This window comes from Salmo trutta, chromosome 19 (assembly GCF_901001165.1).
Source record: "Salmo trutta chromosome 19, fSalTru1.1, whole genome shotgun sequence".
NCBI lineage: Eukaryota > Metazoa > Chordata > Actinopteri > Salmoniformes > Salmonidae > Salmo > Salmo trutta.
This window is the reverse complement of record NC_042975.1, coordinates 4,913,184-4,931,518: the sequence shown is the minus strand read 5'-3', so window position 1 is coordinate 4,931,518 and position 18,335 is coordinate 4,913,184. Positions and strand designations below refer to the sequence as shown.

At 42.0% G+C, this 18,335-nt stretch overlaps 1 long non-coding RNA gene across 1 annotated transcript; it reads right to left on the bottom strand.

Moving 5' to 3' along the window:
- Positions 1-13,633: 13,633 nt before the first annotated feature.
- LOC115153866 (uncharacterized) lies at positions 13,634-16,613 on the bottom strand. The gene is made up of 2 exons (XR_003867776.1): positions 16,491-16,613; positions 13,634-14,237 (listed from the first exon to the last, which is right to left on the bottom strand). It is a non-coding gene; the product is annotated as an uncharacterized LOC115153866 (long non-coding RNA).
- Between the last annotated feature and the right edge of the window lie 1,722 nt (positions 16,614-18,335).

Below are 18,335 nucleotides of genomic sequence, written 5' to 3'. Positions count from 1 at the left end.
TCAGGCCCCGGAGTGAACAGAATTGTACACTCGCAAACTCGATCACAAACAAGGGCTGAGGGGCTTACGTTGCCAACTTCCCTTGCTTGGCTAATTGTTTGGACCGACGGCAAAGATGGCTGCAGGGATTCCCTCGAGGGTAAGTGGAGGAGGGTGTGTCTTTTGTGTTTCAATCAATCCAATGTATTTATGAAGCGCTTTTTACATCAGCCGATGTCACAAAGTGCTATACAGAAACCCAGCCTAAAACACCAAACAGCAAGCAATGCAGATGTAGAAGCACGGTGACTTGGAAAAATTCCCTAGAAAGGCAGGAACCTAGGAAGAAACCTAGAGAGGAACCAGGCTCTGAGGGGTGGCCAGTCCTCTTCTGGCTGTGACGGGTGGAGTTTATAACAGTACATGGCCCAGATGTTCAAACGTTCATAGATGACCAGCAGGGTCAAATAATAATAATCACAGTGGTTGTAGAGGGCGTAACAGGTCGGCACCTCAGGAGCAAATGTCAGTTGGCTTTTCATAGCCGATCATTCAGAGTTAGAGACAGCAGGTGCGGTAGAGAGACAGAGCTGAAACAGCAGTTCCAGGACATGGTAGCACATCTGGTGAACAGGTCAGGGTTCCGTAGCCGAAGACAGAACAGTTGAAACTGGAGCAGCAGCACGACCAGATGGACTGTGGACAGCAAGGAGTCATCAGGCCAGGTAGTCCTGGGGAATGGTCCTAGGGCTCAGGTCCTCTGAGAGAAGAGAAAGAGAAAGAGAAAGAGAGAGAGAGAATTAGAGGGAGCATACTTAAATTCACACAGAACACCGGATAAAACAGGAGAAAAACTCCAGATATAACAGACTGACCCTAGCCCCCGACACAAACTATTGCAGCATAATTACTGGAGGCTGAGACAGGAGGGGTCGGGAGACACTGTGGCCCCATCTGACTATACCCCCGGACTGGGCCAACCAGGCAGGATATAACCCCACCCACTTTGCCAATGCACAGCCCCCACACCACTAGAGGGGATATCTTCAAACCACCAACTTACTACCCTGAGACAAGGCCAAGTATAGCCCATGAAGATCTCCCCCACGGCACGAACCCGAGGTGGGTGCCAACCCGGACAGGAAGATCACGTCAGTGACTCAACCCACTCAAGTGATGCACCCCTCCTAGGGACGACATGGAAGAGCACCAGTAAGCCAGTGTCTCAGCCCCCGTAATAGGGTTAGAGGCAGAAAGAGGGGAACCGGTCAGGCAGAGACAGCAAGGGTGGTTCGTCGCTCCAGTGCCTTTCCGTTCACCTCACACCCCTGGGCTAGACTACACTCAATCATACGACATACTGAAGAGATGAGTCTTCAATAAAGACTTAAGGTCGAGACCGAGTCTGGGTCTCTCACATGGATAGTCAGACCATTCCATAAAAATAGAGCTCTATAGGAGAAAGCCCTGCCTCCTGCTGTTTGCTTAGAAATTCTAGGGACAATAAGGAGGCCTGCATCTTGTGACCGTAGCATACGTGTATGTATGTACGGCAGGACCAAATCAGAAAGATAGATAGGAGCAAGACCATGTCATGCTTTGTAGGTTAGCAGTAAAACCTTGAAATCATCCCTAGCCTTATCAGGAAGCCAGTGTAGGGAGGCTAGCACAGGAGTAATATTATACATTTTGTTTGTTCTAGTCAAGATTCTAGCAGCCGTGTTTAGCACTAACTGAAGTTTATTTAGTGCTTCATCCGGGTAGCCGGAAAGTAGAGCATTGCAGTCGACTAATCTAGAAGTGACAAAAGCGTGGATACATTTTTCTGCATCATTTATCATCAAAGGAATGAGCGTTACACCGAGGCCTGTACTCTGGAGCGGGATGATGGAGTCTTACGTGAGCATCGCTCCACACTTCTTCTGCGTGCCGAAACCACTCATCTTTCGCAGGAGCTTCGGTATGGCCTGGGATCCATGGAGCCAGAGCCGGCTGAAATCCCAAAACCCACTGGAAGGGGGTCAACCCAGTGGAGGAGTGACGTAGCAAGTTCTGGGCATATTCTGCCCATGGAAGAAATCGTGGCCACTCATCCTGCCGGTCCTGACAGTGACTCTTCAGGAACCTCACAAGCTCCTGGTTCATCCTCTCCACCTGCCCGTTTGACTGAGGCCGGTACCCGTAGGTGAGGCTGACCGTGACCCCGAACTTCTCCGCAAAGGTCCTCCATACTCGTGATGTGAATTGGGGGCCACGGTCAGAGACAATGACAACATACACTCAATTAATATTTGGTAGCATTGCCTTTAAATGTTTAACTTGGGTCAAACGTTTTGTGTAGCCTTCCACAAGCTTCCCACAATAAGTTGGGTGAATTCCTCCTGACAGAGCTGGTGTAACTGAGTCAGGTTTGTAGGCCTCCTTGCTCGCACACGCTTTTTTAGTTCTGCCCACAAATTTTCTATAGGATTGAGGTCAGGGCTTTGTGATGGCCACTCCAATACCTTGACTTTGTTGTCCTTAAGCCATTTTACCATAACTTTGGAAGTATGCTTGGGGTTATTGTCCATTTGGAAGACCCATTTGTGACCAAGCTTTAACTTCCTGACTGATGTCTTGAGATGTTGCTTCAATATATCCACATAATTTTCCTCCCTCGTGATGCCATCTATTTTGTGAAGTGCACCAGTCCCTCCTGCAGCAAAGCACCCCCACAACATGATGCTACCACCCCCATGCTTCACGGTTGGGATGGTGTTCTTCGGCTTGCAAGCCTCCCCCTTTTTCCTCCAAACATAACGATGGTCATTATGGCCAAACAGTTCTATTTTTGTTTCGTCAGACCAGGGGACATTTCTCCAAAAAGTATGATCTTTGTCCCCATGTGCAGTCGCAAACCATAGTCTGGCTTTTTTATGGCGGTTTTGGAGCAGTGGCTTCTTCCTTGCCGAGTGGCCTTTCAGGTTATGTCGATATAGGACACGTTTAACTGTGGATAGAGATAATTTTGTACCTGTTTCCTCCAGCATCTTCACAAGGTCCTTTCCTGTTTTACTGGGATTGATTCGCACTTTTCGCACCAAAGTACATTCATCTCTAGGAGACAGAACACGTCTCCTTCCTGAGCGGTATGACGGCTGCATGGTCCCATGGTGTTTATACTTGCATACTATTGTTTGTACAGATGGACGTGGTACCTTCAGGTGTTTGGAAATTGCTCCAAAGGATGAACCAGACTTGTGGAGGTCTACAATATTTGTCTGAAGTCTTGGCTGATTTCTTTTGATTTTTCCCATGATGTCAAGCGAAGAGGCACTGAGTTTGAAGGTAGGCCTTGAAATACATCCACAGGTACACCTCCTGTTGGCTCAAATGATGTCAATTAGCCTATCAGAAGCTTCTAAAGCCATGACATCATTTTCTGGAATTTTCCAAGCCGACTAAAGGCACAGTCAACTTAGTGTATGTAAATTCTGACCCACTGGAATTGTGATACAGTGAATTATAAGTGAAATAATCTGTCTGTTAACAATTGTTTGAAAAATGACTTGTGTCATGCACAAAGTAGATGTCCTAACCGACTTGCCAAAACTAGAGTTTGTTAACAAGAAATTTGTGGAGTGGTTAACCTGTTGGGGATAGGGGGCAGTATTTGCACGGCCGGATAAAAAACGTACCCAGTTTAATCTGGTTACTACTCCTGCCCAGTAACTAGAATATGCATATAATTGTTTGATTTGGATAGAAAACATCCTAAAGTTTCTAAAACTGTTTGAATGGTGTCTGTGTATAACAGAACTCATATGGCAGGCCAAAACCTGAGAAGATTCCAAACAGGAAGCGCCCTCTCTGACCATTTCTTGGCCTTCTTTGTCATCTCTATCCAAAACAGGGGATCTCTGCTGTAACGTGACACTACCTACGGCTCCCATAGGCTCTCAGAAGGCGCCAGAACGTTGAATGATGACTCTGCAGTTACTGGCTGAAAAACAGTAGGGCTTTTGGTAAGTGGTCGATCTGAGAACAATGAGACGGGGGCGCGCACGTGAAGAGTCCATGTTACTTTTTCAGTCTTTGAACGAAAACAACGACTCCCGGTCGGAATATTATCGCTATTTTACGAGAAAAATCGCATAAAAATTGATTTTAAACAGCGTTTGACATGCTTCGAAGTACGGTAATGGAATATTTTGACATTTTCTGTCACGATACGCACCGGGCGCGTCACCCTTCGGATAGTGTCTTGAACGCACGAACAAAACGCCGCTGTTTGGATATAACTATGGATTATTTTGAACCAAACCAACATTTGTTATTGAAGTAGAAGTCCTGGGAGTGCATTCTGACGAAGAACAGCAAAGGTAATCCAATTTTTCTTATAGTAAATCTGAGTTTGGTGAGTACCAAACTTGGTGGGTGTCAAAATAGCTAGCCTGTGATGGCCGGGCTATCTACTCAGAATATTGCAAAATGTGCTTTCACCGAAAAGCTATTTTAAAATCGGACACCGCGATCGCATAAAGGAGTTCTGTATCTATAATTCTTAAAATAATTTATGTTTTTTGTGAACGTTTATCGTGAGTAATTTAGTAAATTCACCGGAAGTGTTCGGTGGGAATGCTTGTCACATGCTAATGTAAAAAGCTGTTTTTTGATATAAATATGAACTTGATTGAACAAAACATGCATGTATTGTATAACATAATGTCCTAGGAGTGTCATCTGATGAAGATCATCAAAGGTTAGTGCTGCATTTAGCTGTGGTTTTGGTTTTTGTGACATTATATGCTAGCTTGAAAAATAGGTGTCTGATTATTTCTGGCTGGGTACTCTGCTGACATAATCTAATGTTTTGCTTTCGTTGTAAAGCCTTTTTGAAATCGGACAGTGTGGTTAGATTAACGAGAGTCTTGTCTTTAAAATGGTGTAAAATAGTCATATGTTTGAGAAATTGAAGTAATAGCATTTCTAAGGTATTTGAATATCGCGCCACGGGATTCCACTGGCTGTTGACTAGGGTGGGAAGCAAACGTCCCACCTAGCCCAGAGAGGTTAAAGTGGCGTTATTTAAAGTGACTAGTGATACCTTTAAGTTAATTTATTAAAGTGGCCAGAGATTTGAGTCTGTATGTTGGCAGCAACCTCTCTATGTTAGTGATGGCTGTTTAAAAGTCTGATGGCCTTGATATACACGGCTGTGACTATAATCGAAGAGATTTCTCTTGGAAGATAATGCAGTTGGCATTTGATTGTAAGGAATTCTAGGTCAGTTGAACAAAAGGACTTGAGTTCCTGTATGTTGTTATGATTACACCATGAGTCGTTAATCATCAGGCATACACCCCGCCCTTCTTACCAGAGAGATATTTCTTTCTGTCGGTGCGATGCATGAAGAAACCGGCTGGCTGTACCGACTGACAACATATCCCGAGTGAGCCATGTTTCCGTGAAACAGAGTATGTTACAATCTCTGATGTCTCTCTGGAAGGCAACATTGAGAGATTAGCTATTTCCGTTAACTTGCACCTTCCCACAGCAGACACTGCCAGTACTCAATTACAGTAGCTACTGTGGGTCTAGTCTGGAAAAACATATTTTTCCTTTCGTTTATTAAGCAAGTATCTAACTTTTTAAAACTCTGCATTGTTGGTTAAAAGCTTGTAAGTAAGCATTGCACGGTAAGGTTGTATTGCACCTGTTGTGTTCAGCGCATCTGACAAATACAATTTGATATGATTACATTTTTGATCTACAGTGTATTGCCAAAAAACCTTCAAACAGACTGACTTGTTCAATGAGCCAAACTGATTAAAGAATCCCACAGTATCCAAACACCCACACACACAGTGCAGTAATTAGAATACATACAGCAACTTTAAGTGATAGTCTACTGTGTGTTCACCCCTCTGCCTATTGCCATCACTTTCTCTGCGTTGTCTGTTGCTGTCTCTCGTGACTCGTTCTGCCCTCTTCTGTTGCCGTCTTTTGTCCTCTCTAATCCTGTCCTGGTTGTAAGTATAAAAGTATACAATTGTTTTAATAGTAATTTCACAGGCTCTCTCACCTCCCCTGCAATTCTTTGTAAACCATGTTTTACTTTCTCACTATCTGTATTTCATCTCATTTGTGCAAATAAATAAAACAGAATCTATAGAGCAGCTTAAAGTGATAGTCTACTGTGTGTTCAACCCACCTCTGTTCTCTCTCCATCTGCCATTTTCTCTGTGTCTTGTCCGTTGCCGTCTCAGGTTCTTGTTTGTTACGGTCTCTATCCTCTTCTGTTATGGCCTGTTATGTTCTTCTGGGTTCTCCCTCCATCATTTAGTCTTCTGTTGCCATCTTTGTGTCTGCTGGGTCTCTTTAGTTTTGCAATCCAGAATGGCCAAAGGGTGATAGTGTGGTAGCTTAACTTGTTTTGGGCCTGTGTCTAGGTCACCTAAATCCTCCTCTTCTCTACCATTTGCCCCTAGCTGCTGCTGTACTAAGTGCTCCACTGGCCTGCTGTTCTCATCCGTTGTCATCTGCAAGGAAGAGGTGCAATATGGCATCAGCTAGATTTAAACGGCGACCGTCCTTCCTGGTTTTGCCTGGTTTTAGATTTGGTTCATTAAGAAATGCTAGCAGCCATGACTGAATTCAACTGTGAGTTAGTTTCGGGGTGTGGTTTGATGTGTGTGTTCGCAGGTGTGAAGAGTTAGCCAAATTGGTTTGCCAATTAGCTTCAGGTGGCTGGTGTGCGACCTAACTTTGGATAGCCCACCTCCGGCACTAGTTAGGGACTGTCAATAAATAAATGTACCGATGGTCCCTAACTAGACCCATAGGGATATCCAAAGTCAACCCAAATTACGAATGGGATGTGTGCAGCTGGTTGACCCGAGGACAACCAATTCGTATAGACATGATCTGATCCGAGTGAGGGAAGAGCAGAAAAGTCAATTTGTTTGCTACTTTTTTAACCAGAGCTGATGCAGCGTAAGGGAGAATGGGCGGAGGAGGGGCCTTGCGGTATATGTACTGTGAGCGAGCGACACGGGAGCAAGGAGGCAGGGAGAGCGGGAAGTATTTTTCTGACATTTGTTTTGGAAAAAAGGCTCTGACAGGTGACCTCAGTTCGCCTGGTAACAGAGAAAGCGTCGCTAGGATGTGAATTAGTGAAAAAGATGGCGGAAGCAGATGATGAAGTGGATTCTGAATCTGATGGCGGTAGAATCAAGGAGAATTGGAATATTGTCCAAAAGAATGGAAAAAGGAGCAAAGTAGAGTACAGAGAAGAGAATGTCACTTCGTATCTTGTAGGAGTACAGTTTGTAAATGAGGAGCAGCTAAACGAATGACCAATCTTGAGGAATCCATTTGAGATATCCAAACTGGTGGAGAGAGTGCTGGGTAGAGTGAAGGCTGAACGGATCACTAGAGGCGGGCTTGTGTTGCTTCTCACCCGATTTTGATAAGTTTGAAGTGTTGTGTGTGTGTCTTTTAGGAACAGCGTACCCTATCAAGGGGGTAATATCTGGCGTATCGAGGGAAGTAGATGTTGAAGAGAGTGATTGATGCACGTCGGATGAATCGTGTGGTGAATGAAGAAAAAGTGAAGAGTTTATCTGTTCTTTTGTTTTTTTGATATGGAGTCTCTCCCTACTCAAGTGCAATTAGGGTATATTAACTATGGGATCATTGTAAAACTTTTGGTCAAGTAGCAAGTGTTTGGGAGAAGCCGAGATGTCAAAGTTGTGGAAAAGATCATATTATGTGTTATAAAGAATTATGACCATGTGACATGTTGCAATTGCGATGGGAACCATGAAGCCACATCTTCTGAATACTTTACAAGGGTGAAAGAGAATGAGGTGGCCAAAAGTCAGGGTTGTACAGAGCATTTCATAAGCAGCAGCTGTGAAGAGGGTTGAGGGTTTGAATGGTGCATCAGAAGAGTCAATTTTAGTGTCAATTTTATACTACAAAACAGTATTGGTTGTTTCAACATGTCATTTTGGGTGGTTGTGTTTTTGGTGTTACCCCTAGGGTGCGGTGCAGACCTAGGTGAAACAGCCTTGTGACCTAGTGAGGTATAAAGGGCTGCAGAATGCTGACATTTTAAAGGTTAAGAAGGTGGACTTTGGCTTTTATAGCTATGGTAATTAATGGCACTGCCAAGGTGGAGAGAAGTTCCAGGAAGATAGAAATCATAGTGAGGTGGACTTTGGCTTTTATAGATATGGTAATTAATGGCACTGCCAAGGTGGAGAGAAGTTCCAGGAAGATAGAAATCATAGTGATTGCTGTGGAGCGGTTCCCAGGGCTGAAAGATTTCTCAGCGAAGGAGTTACATGGAATATTGGCACAAGCCGTACCACCCTATCAGGTCCTCAAGCCTGAGAAGGGAGATATGGAGAACTAAAGGAAGGAAGTGGGAATTTTGTTAGTTTTGGCAATGTACTATTTTTATTAGGATGGATTGACTTAGTTTCACTATTACGTATGGATTTATTTACTACATTATTTTATTTAAATGTTTTGATTGTCAAACTGTCCACTTGGTGGCAGCAGTACACCTTTTGGTGTGTAAACTGCCATAAAACGCACAGAAGAAGAAGAAGGAGGAGGCAGGGAGAAATAGGAACCAATCATAACAAGCCGATTTGTGCTGGAATACAAACTTGTATCTTGTCATAGCTAGGTTATTTATCATCCAATATGATTATTATGGTGCCACACGGAGGCTCTATGACTGACTGTAGTACACGCGCAACTCTGGGCTATTCTCTTCGAGCAGTAGAGAACATATTAACATTTTATCCACAACTCTGTCCATCGCTGTTATAATCGACAGTGAAACCAAAATGTTTCCAATCGGGAGATTTAAACGATGGAGGATCCTCCAATTCTGGTTTATCGATCCCACCACTCGCCATCTACAGAGCTGCACCTCACAAAAGGAGAATTTTAAATCCGGCAGTTAACATTCACATTTTGATTAATGTGTGCATAAATTGTAGTTGTTTTAACAGAATAACCTACAATATGTTTGTTCAGCTTTACTCACGAAGCAGTGGCATACAACGCAGCGTAGGCATGGCGTTTTTACTTTAAAAAAAATGTTTTTAGTATTCATTCAGGTTCACAGTGCGGACCGAACAGTGGTCCCCGTGCCGAACGGTTTGGTAGGTATACCTGTACCGTTACAGCCCTATCCTAGTATACAGACACAACAAGGGCAACTCAACTAAACACAAATGCAAGTGTTTACATAACAGCGCAACACAACTCCAAACACAACAGATAAGCTGCATAGCCCCCTTGGCTTTATGAATATAAGCCAAATGTACTTGTAGAATGGAATGAGTTATAAGATCTTGTCAGTTCTACCAGCTAATGTGAGATTTTTAGATTACAAAACGTTTGAGGACACAATTTAAGGCCTATGTATTTTCATAGTTTTGTTCAGCGTACAATATAACCACAAAGCTGGCCATATTTTCCCCTCTCTGTCTGGCTGCCCTCCCCCTCGTCTAAATTCAAGTTTGTTTATTTTTTTAATTACTTTTTATTTCACCTTTATTTAACCAGGTAGGCTAGTTGAGAACAAGTTCTCATTTGCAACTGCAACCTGGCCAAGATAAAGCATAGCAATTCGACACATATCAACACAGAGTTACACATGGAATAAACAAAACATACAGTCAATAATACAGTAGAACAAAAGAAAACAAAAAGTCTATATACAGTGAGTGCAAATGAGGTAAGTTAAGGCAATAAATAGGCCATGGTGGCGAAGTAATTACAATATAGCAATTAAACACTGGAATGGTAGATGTGTAGAAGATGAATGTGCAAGTAGAGATACTGGGGTGCAAAGGAGCAAGATAAATAAATTAATACAGTATAGGGATGAGGTAGATAGATAGATGGGCTGTTTACAGATGGCCTATGTACAGGTGCAGTGATCTGTGAGCTGCTCTGACAGCTGGTGCTTAATAAAGCTAGTGAGGTAGATATGAGTCTCCAGCTTCAGAGATTTTTGCAGTTTGTTCCAGTCATTGGCAGCAGAGAACTGGAAGGAAAGACGACCAAAGGAGGAATTGGCTTTGGGGGTGACCAGTGAGATATACCTGCTGGAGCGCGTTCTATGAGTGGGTGCTGCTATGGTGACCAGTGAGCTGAGATGTATTTGTCATATACATGGAGCACAGTGCAATGAAATGCTTACTTGCAGGTTCACCTCTCGACAATGCAACAATAGAAAAAGTAAGTAGCTAAATGAATAATTAAAATAATTATTTCAATTTAATAATGGGCAGTTATTTTTATTTTATTTCACCTTTATTTAACCAGGTAGGCCAGTTGAGAACAAGTTCTCATTTACAACTGTGACCTGGCCAAGATAAAGCAAAGCAGTGCGACAAAAACAACAGAGTTACACATGGGATAAACAAACGTAGTCAATAACACAATAGAAAAATCCATGTACAGTGTGTGTAAATGTAGAAGAGTAGGGAGGTAAGGCAATAAATAGGCCATAGAGGTGAAATAATTACAATTTAGTGTGAACACTGGAGTGATAGATGTGCAGATGAGGATGTGCAAGTAGAGATACTGGGGTGCAAAAGAGCAATAGGATAAATAACATTATGGGGATGAGGTAGTTGGATGAGCTATTTACAGATGGGCTGTGTACAGGTACAGTGATCTGTGAGCTGCTCTGACAGCTGATGCTTAAAGTTAGAGACGGAGATATAAGACTCCAGCTTCAGTGATTTTTGCCATTTGTTCCAGTCATTGGCAGCAGAGAACTGGAAGGAAAGGCAGCCAAAAGAAGTGTTGGCTTTGAGGATGACCAGTGAAATATACCTGCTGGAGCGCGTGCTACGGGTGGGTGCTGCTATGGTGACCAGTGAGCTGAGATAAGGCGGGGCTTTACCAAGCAAAGACTTATAGATGACCTGGAGTCAGTGGGTTTGGCAACAAATGTGTAGTGAGGGCCAACCAACGAAAGCATACAGGTCGCAGTGTTGGGAAGTATATTGGGCTTTGGTGGATGGCACTGTGATAGACTACATCCAGTTTGCTGAGGCGAGTGTTGGAGGCTATTTTGTAAATGACATCGCCGAAGTCAAGGATCGGTAGGATAGTCAGTTTTACGAGGGTATATTTGGCAGCATGAGTGAAGGAGACTGTTGCGAAATAGGAAGCCAATTCTAGATTTAATTTTGGATTGGAGATGCTTAATATGAGTCTGGAAGGAGAGTTTACTGTCTAACCAGACACCTAGGTATTTGTAGTTGTCCACATATTATAAGTCAGAACCGTCCAGAGCAGTGATGCTAGTCGGGCGGGCGGGTGCGGGCAACAATCGATTGAAGAGCATGCATTTAGTTTTACTAGCATTTAAAAGCAGTTGGAGGCCATGGAAGGAGTGTTGTATGGCATTGAAGCTCATTTGGAGGTTTGTTCACACAGTGTCCAAAGAAGGGCCAGATGTATACAGAATGGTGTCGTCTGCGTAGAGGTGGATCAGAGAATCACCAGCAGCAAGAGCGACATCATTGATATATACAGAGAAAAGAGTCGGCCTGAGAATTGAACCCTGTGGCACCCCCATAGAGACTGCCAGAAGTCCGGACAACAGCCCTTCGATTTGACACACTGAACTCTATCTGAGAAGTAGTTGGTGAACCAGGCGAGGCAGTCATTTGAAAAACCAAGGCTGTTGAGTTTGCCGATAAGAATGCGGTGATTGACAGAGTCGAAAGCATTGGCCAGGTCGATGAATACGGCTGCACAGTAATGTCTCTTATCGATGGCGGTTATGATATCATTTAGGACCTTGAGCGTGGCTGAGGTGCACCCATGACCAGCTTGGAAACCAGATTGCATAGTGGAGAAGGTACGGTGGGATTCGAAATGGTCAGTGATCTGTTTGTTAACTTGGCTTTCAAAGATTTTACAAAGGCAGGGCAGGATGGATTTAGGTCTGGCTCTAGAGTGTCTCCAAAGCTTTCCTATCTTTGGGGATCTCAGACGATACGAAAGAGAGGTTGAACAGGCTAGTAATAGGGGTTGCAACAATTTCGGCGGATAGTTTTAGAAAGAGAGTGTCCAGATTGTCTAGCCCAGCTGATTTGTAGGGTTCCAGATTTTTCAGCTCTTTCAGAACATCAGCTGTCTGGATTTTGGTGAAGGAGAAGCGGGGCGAGGGCTTGGGCAAGTTTCTGCGGGGGGTGCTGAGCTGTTGGCCGGGGTAGGGGTAGCCAGGTGGAAAGCATGGCCAGCCGTAGGAAAAAATGCTTGTTGAAATGATCGATTATTGTCAATTTTTGGTGGTGACAGTGTTTCCTAGCCTCAGTGCAGTGGGCAGCTGGGAGGAGGTGCTCTTATTCTTCATGAACTTTACAGTGTCCCAGAACCTTTTGGAATTAGTGCTACAGGATGCAAATTTCTGTTTGAAAAAGTTAGCCTTAGCTTTCCTAACTGACTGAGTATATTGGTTCCTGACTTCCCTGAGAAGTTGCATATCGCAACTTATTCGATGCTAATGCAGAGCGTCACAAATAGTTACATAGCCTATATGGAAATAACAGACATGAGCCAATCATGTTTACTTGTAGAATGATATAGGTTACAAGACCTATGATTAATTTCATTTAGTTAGTTCTACCACCAGCATTGCTCATTTTATAAAGGGTTAAATATGTTGTAGTGAAGTTCAGCTTCCGTCCACTGGGGGGCGCTGTGTCACTGTCAGAAGATATGTGCTTCAGTCAGAAAAAACATTTGCTCATCTCTTCGGTCTCAGCTTTTATTTTTATTTATTTATTTAGCTAGCTACAGAAACGAAACCCATCCAATACACTCGCTGGAAATAATTAATTTTCCTAATATCATGACATATCAACATTCTTAGCTTGCCCATTCACTAAATATACTGTTAAATAACTCAGACCGACATCCAATACCTTTAGGATACTGAACGCTAACTTATTAGCATTAGCCTACCCTTATGCTGATGGGAACTAGTTAGCTACTGCCAAACCTGCAGCTAACTCTGCTGCTGCACTTTTGACTTTCTGGCTGTTCTACCTCATTCACTACTGACTCAACCTGATCACTTTTTTTTGTTGCCTCTTTCAGAAGAAATTCTAGAGTATCCATATTTGCTGTTTTATGCTGAGGTGTTTTACTGAGTGATGACATTGACATCTAACCGGTGCTGTAGAGGTGGGGTTAAGGGGCAGGAGTGGTCCACTGTGTTATATCTCTACCTAACACAGCAGACACTGAGTCACACCAGGGGCTTCTTGCAGTGCCTGCTACTGCCTAGCAAAGTATATTGGATAGTTTATTTTAGTCATTAAAATGTGCATAGCGAAAGTGATGTGTGATTATAAAAACTCAGACTGAAATGTATATATTTTTTTAGAATAATAATACCATCAAAAGAGTCAGAGCTGGACCAAAAACAACAACAAGCCCAGGCCTAATTACGCTACTGGCCAACATACTGCTTCTGGTCAAGATACATGTACTTTTTATATAAAGCATGCCTTGCATTGAATGCTGGCCTATAAGAGTTGAATGTAAATACATCCTGAATAAACTGTCTGGATTTTTCTGTCTCAGGTGTGAAGTGTCAGAAGAGATCGGACAACAAGGCATCAATAGAATCTATTTATTGCAACGCTACAGAGGATTCTCAGATATTGACAGGCATTGGTTTTGAAAAGCATTTGGCGACAGCAGCCAGGTAAACAAAACCAAAAGACTGCTAACAGGGTTATAAAACCACTGTCATTTGTGTGAACTATCCCTTTAAGCACAGAATGAGGAAAATAAAACAGGCAGTGCAATTGTGGATATTAAAGGTATACAATGATTGTGTGCTTTCTCCAATAATACATTTTGTGGATAAATTAAACAGTTTATGCCCATTTTTTTATACAGTGTTCTGATCTCCTTTTGCAATCTCTTTTTCCTGCTTAATCCTGGTCCTTTCATCTTTCTCTCGCTGTCTATTGTGTTCCATTAATTGTAGTCTTTCCTTCTCGAGCTCCTGTCTTCGTTCTTCTTCCATCTTTTGTTCTGTTTCCAGTCTCACGTTCTTAGCAAGGAGTTGGTTGTAATCGTTTTCAGTCGTCTTTCCCTTCTTCACTTTCATTTTTTCCGTTCTGGCTTGATCGAGGTCTTTCTCTGCCTTATCCACTCGGTTTTTTGATTTATCTCCACCCATTCTCTTGTTGATCTTGTTGGTCTCTGACTTTCTTAGAGATGAGATATGAAAAATAACCAAAAACAGACAATGAATGCTTTTGCTCTCAAAACAGTAATTTTTTACTGTATATTTGGTACTGTTTCCTGAAGAAAGTGTGTGTGCCTGCTTCGACTACATTTTGTTAAGTGTTCTTAGGCTCAGTAGGAGCGATTAAGGTATTTGTGATCAAACATGCATCTCATCTCTGACCCACCAGCGTGACTAAACAGGATGGTCGAACAAGGCTAACTAAGGTTTTTTAAATACCTTGAGACAATATAACTGCCACCAGCCTCTGTTTCTAATCTACAAACACTGTAAATAAACATTTGTAAATCATTTATTCTTAATTGACTTGCCTAGTTAAATAAGGTTTGAAATAAAAAAATATTGATGGTGAAAATCCATTTTCTCATCTGTCTGTTCAAGTGAAATGGTGCTGGGAGTGTAAAGTAGTAGTCATGCTTTCTTCCTCTGAATCTCTTTCCACGTTGGTGAAGGTGTAAATATGAGATGTTATTCAAGTGCTTTTGAAGTCACAATAATGTTTCAGTAAATTATAGCATAAAGATCACTCAATGTTTTTAATTATTTTCACTGCATCAGGGATAGCATACACAAATGTTTCAGCTTTACAGCCTTCGTCGGTGTTTAGGTACAACTTTATTCTAATTCAAAACAGCATTTTGTAAAGAACCGATGAGCAGCAGGTGCTTGTAATCAGGGTTGCCGCTCATCTGCCAATCAGGGATGTGGCTTTTCTGGTCTACCTGTATACAAGTTACAATCACAAAGAAATACAGAATTATAGGGTATGGGGAAGGGCATGATGGGCAACTCACAAATCAAATCGCCCCACTAATTGTAACCGGTGTGAATAGGTTAGTTAGCGGTGAAGCGCGCTAATAGCGTTTCAATCGGGTGATGTCACTCGCTCTGAGACCTGAAGTAGGGTTTCCCCTTGCGTTGCAAGGGCCGTGGATTTTGTGGCGCGATGGGTAACGATGCTTCGTGGGTGTCAGTTGTTGATGTGTGCAAGGGTCCCTGGTTCGATCCCAGGTTGGGGCGAAGAGAGGGACGGAACCTACACTGTTACATAATGTCAACTCATGAAATAGCCCACCACAAAGGACATTAAGAAATATGTTGGGCAATTCATAAATTATATGCAAAGTCTAATATGGACAGTGTTCTTGTATAGCAGTCTAAATGTGGGGAAATTTAACTTCATTTAAACCGTGTGGAGATACATAGTCATTTATTTATCCACATGGCTTCTCTTTGTAGTAATTTGTCGTCAGTCACCTCTACTTGGTGGTTGAACGTTTTTGATCCCAACGCAACGCAATTCATTAATAGAATGATTGTGTTCTATAAAGTATCTTTCATGTCGAGGCGATGTCTTGACTTTAAATTGTGGATTTATGTTCTCCAAGACGTACTTTCAAGGCGCGACATGTTTTGCCAAAATATTTCTCATTTCAAGAACACTGACATAAATAAATCATTTAGTAGTGAAAGTTATACATTACTTTATTTCATAGGTCCTAGAAGTCTGAGGGCATACAACGTTAGAACATTTCCTTATGGTGCTACAAGAGGTACAAGATCTACTGGGGAATCTCTTTTCTCTCTCTGACCACATCTGACTGAACCAATATGTTTGATAGATTTATTGATCGTTTATAGGTGAATAAAGGTGGATTCTGGAAGGCAGAATTTAAAGAGGAGTCTGATAATAATGTGCCAGTGTTGATTAACAATAGACTTGATGCCATTACGGCTATCAAAATAAGCGAAATAAAATAAGCGAAATAAACGCTTATTTGTTTGTAAATGTAAAAAAGCAATGTATAGATTCAAAACATGGTTAAAACTATAATGCAGATGTCATGGACTGTCAGTCCTGGCTTTCCCTAGCCCCATCCCTCAGTTGTAGACCACAATAAGTGGAGGGACGGACAATGTTATTTCTCAAAGATCAATTAAAGTTAGAATCTACATTTGGTTAAACAGCGCCTTTGATATTGTTTCAGTGATGAAACGGAGGAGAGGAGCGTCCAGCAGTGGGATTTTCTTTGCAATGATGTCCGATGGAAAGAAAAAAGTGTTATTTGTTTGAAGTAACTTCTTCGTTGTTGTAATATCACAATCAGACGTGCCAGTTTCACCAAATACAGATTATAGCTTTAATGATTGGACAGTACAGGTTTTGCTAAGCAACCATTTAGGTCTACCGTTGAAATAAGGGTTAGTAGCCTACCTTAAATCCACGAAGCTGGCCGATGGATGACAAAAATTACACGTAGATGTTCAAAATAGGAACCAGGTATACAACATACGTATATGTGTCTCTGCCAAGATGTAGACCGGGGTGTGACACCCTGTTTTATAGACCAAATCACAGAGTTTCTAAACCCAGAGGCGCAACATCGCGAGACTTCCAGGAACGCTTGTGAAACAGACTGAACAGAACAGGCCGGGATTTGGTGCTTGAGAAGTCAATGAGAGAAGTGAAAATATCTTCCTTAGTTGTTCATTTTCACAAAATCAAAAGGCACAAGATTCGACAAGACAGTTTTTTAAAGTAGTTGAATATGTTATTACAACAACCTCGTGAAAGTGATGAACTGACACGTTTTCATTTTCGTCAAAAACAAGTTTATATCGAAGCAGTGCCTTTGAGTTGACGGCGTGCACATGCGCAGTTCGGCGTGAGAGACCATTAGACCCGACGACTTGCTTCTCTACGCCTGAGCTTTACTAGCCAACAAGTGTTACCCGGGATTTCTATTGAAGAAGCAGTTTTACCCTATCTTCATACTGTCTTTGACAAAATCTCTCTTGTAAAACCACCCCTACACTCAACTTGTAAATTACATGACTACAAGTCAGTCTCTGTGGCTGTTAAACTGTAATATTGGAGACAGAGCTCATCCTAGTGGATACAGACTGCTACAGTAACCTACTGGTGGTCATGGAGTTGATCTGATCTGTATGCTACTTTGATTACAGTACAACTCCAGTACAATGTCCATTCACTGGTGGGTGAAGGTGAATATAAACTTTATTACATTGTCCTTACCTCATAGTAAGTTTTGATTGACATTCATGTTGGTACAGACTAAACAATGTAATCATTGGCGAACCTTGAATAATGGACCTAGGCCTTCAGTTGGGGAAATAAATTCCAATAGGGCCTCCTCATCAAATAAAAAATCATGAGAAATAACAGAAACAGAGCATCACTTAAATGGGAATGGAAACACTTTAGGAAGTAAATCTAAGCAAAGAGATGTATTCAATCCACTAATCTTAAACATGTGCATTTAACATAAAAACATCTCTATATTTAGTATTTTGATCGTCAACAAGGTTTATTTGAGCTATGGTCAGCGCCGATTTATTGCCATAGTAACTACTGACTCCAGTGGGTCACTGGCAGGAATCAGCTAATTGTCTGTGGTATTGAGTTGTCGCGCGGAGAATTAATGGAAGAGACTGAGGTTAGGTGATGACAACGAAGATGACAATAACAAGTAGTAATTCAAACACAAACTGTATAGCGCCAGGCGGTATGAATTGGCTCCAACAACAATTCCTCGGTAAGCTAACCCAAGGACCCACAACTTTTGAAGAAATGGCTCCATGTCCTGAAGAGAAGGACATTTTCTGCTGTTTTCACCCAATTTGTCCAACTTATCACCTCTAAAATGTCAATAAACCACTATAAAGAGTTTATGTAATGACTCATTACACACAGTGCATTCAGAAAGTATTCAGACCCCTTGACTTTTTTCACATTTTGTTATGTTACAGCCTTATTCTAAAATGGATTAAGTAAAATAAAAATCCTCAATCTTCTCACAGTAACCCCATACTGACAACACTAAAACAGAGTTTAGACATAAAAAAACCACAGAAATATCATATTTACATAAGTATTCAGACCCTTTGCTATGAGACTCGAAATTGAGTTCAGGTGAATCCTGTTTTCATTGATCATCATTGAGACGTTTCTACAGCTATGGAGTCCACCTGAGGTAAATTCAATTGATTGGATATGATTTGGAAAGGCACACACCTGTCTATGTAAGGTCCCACAGTT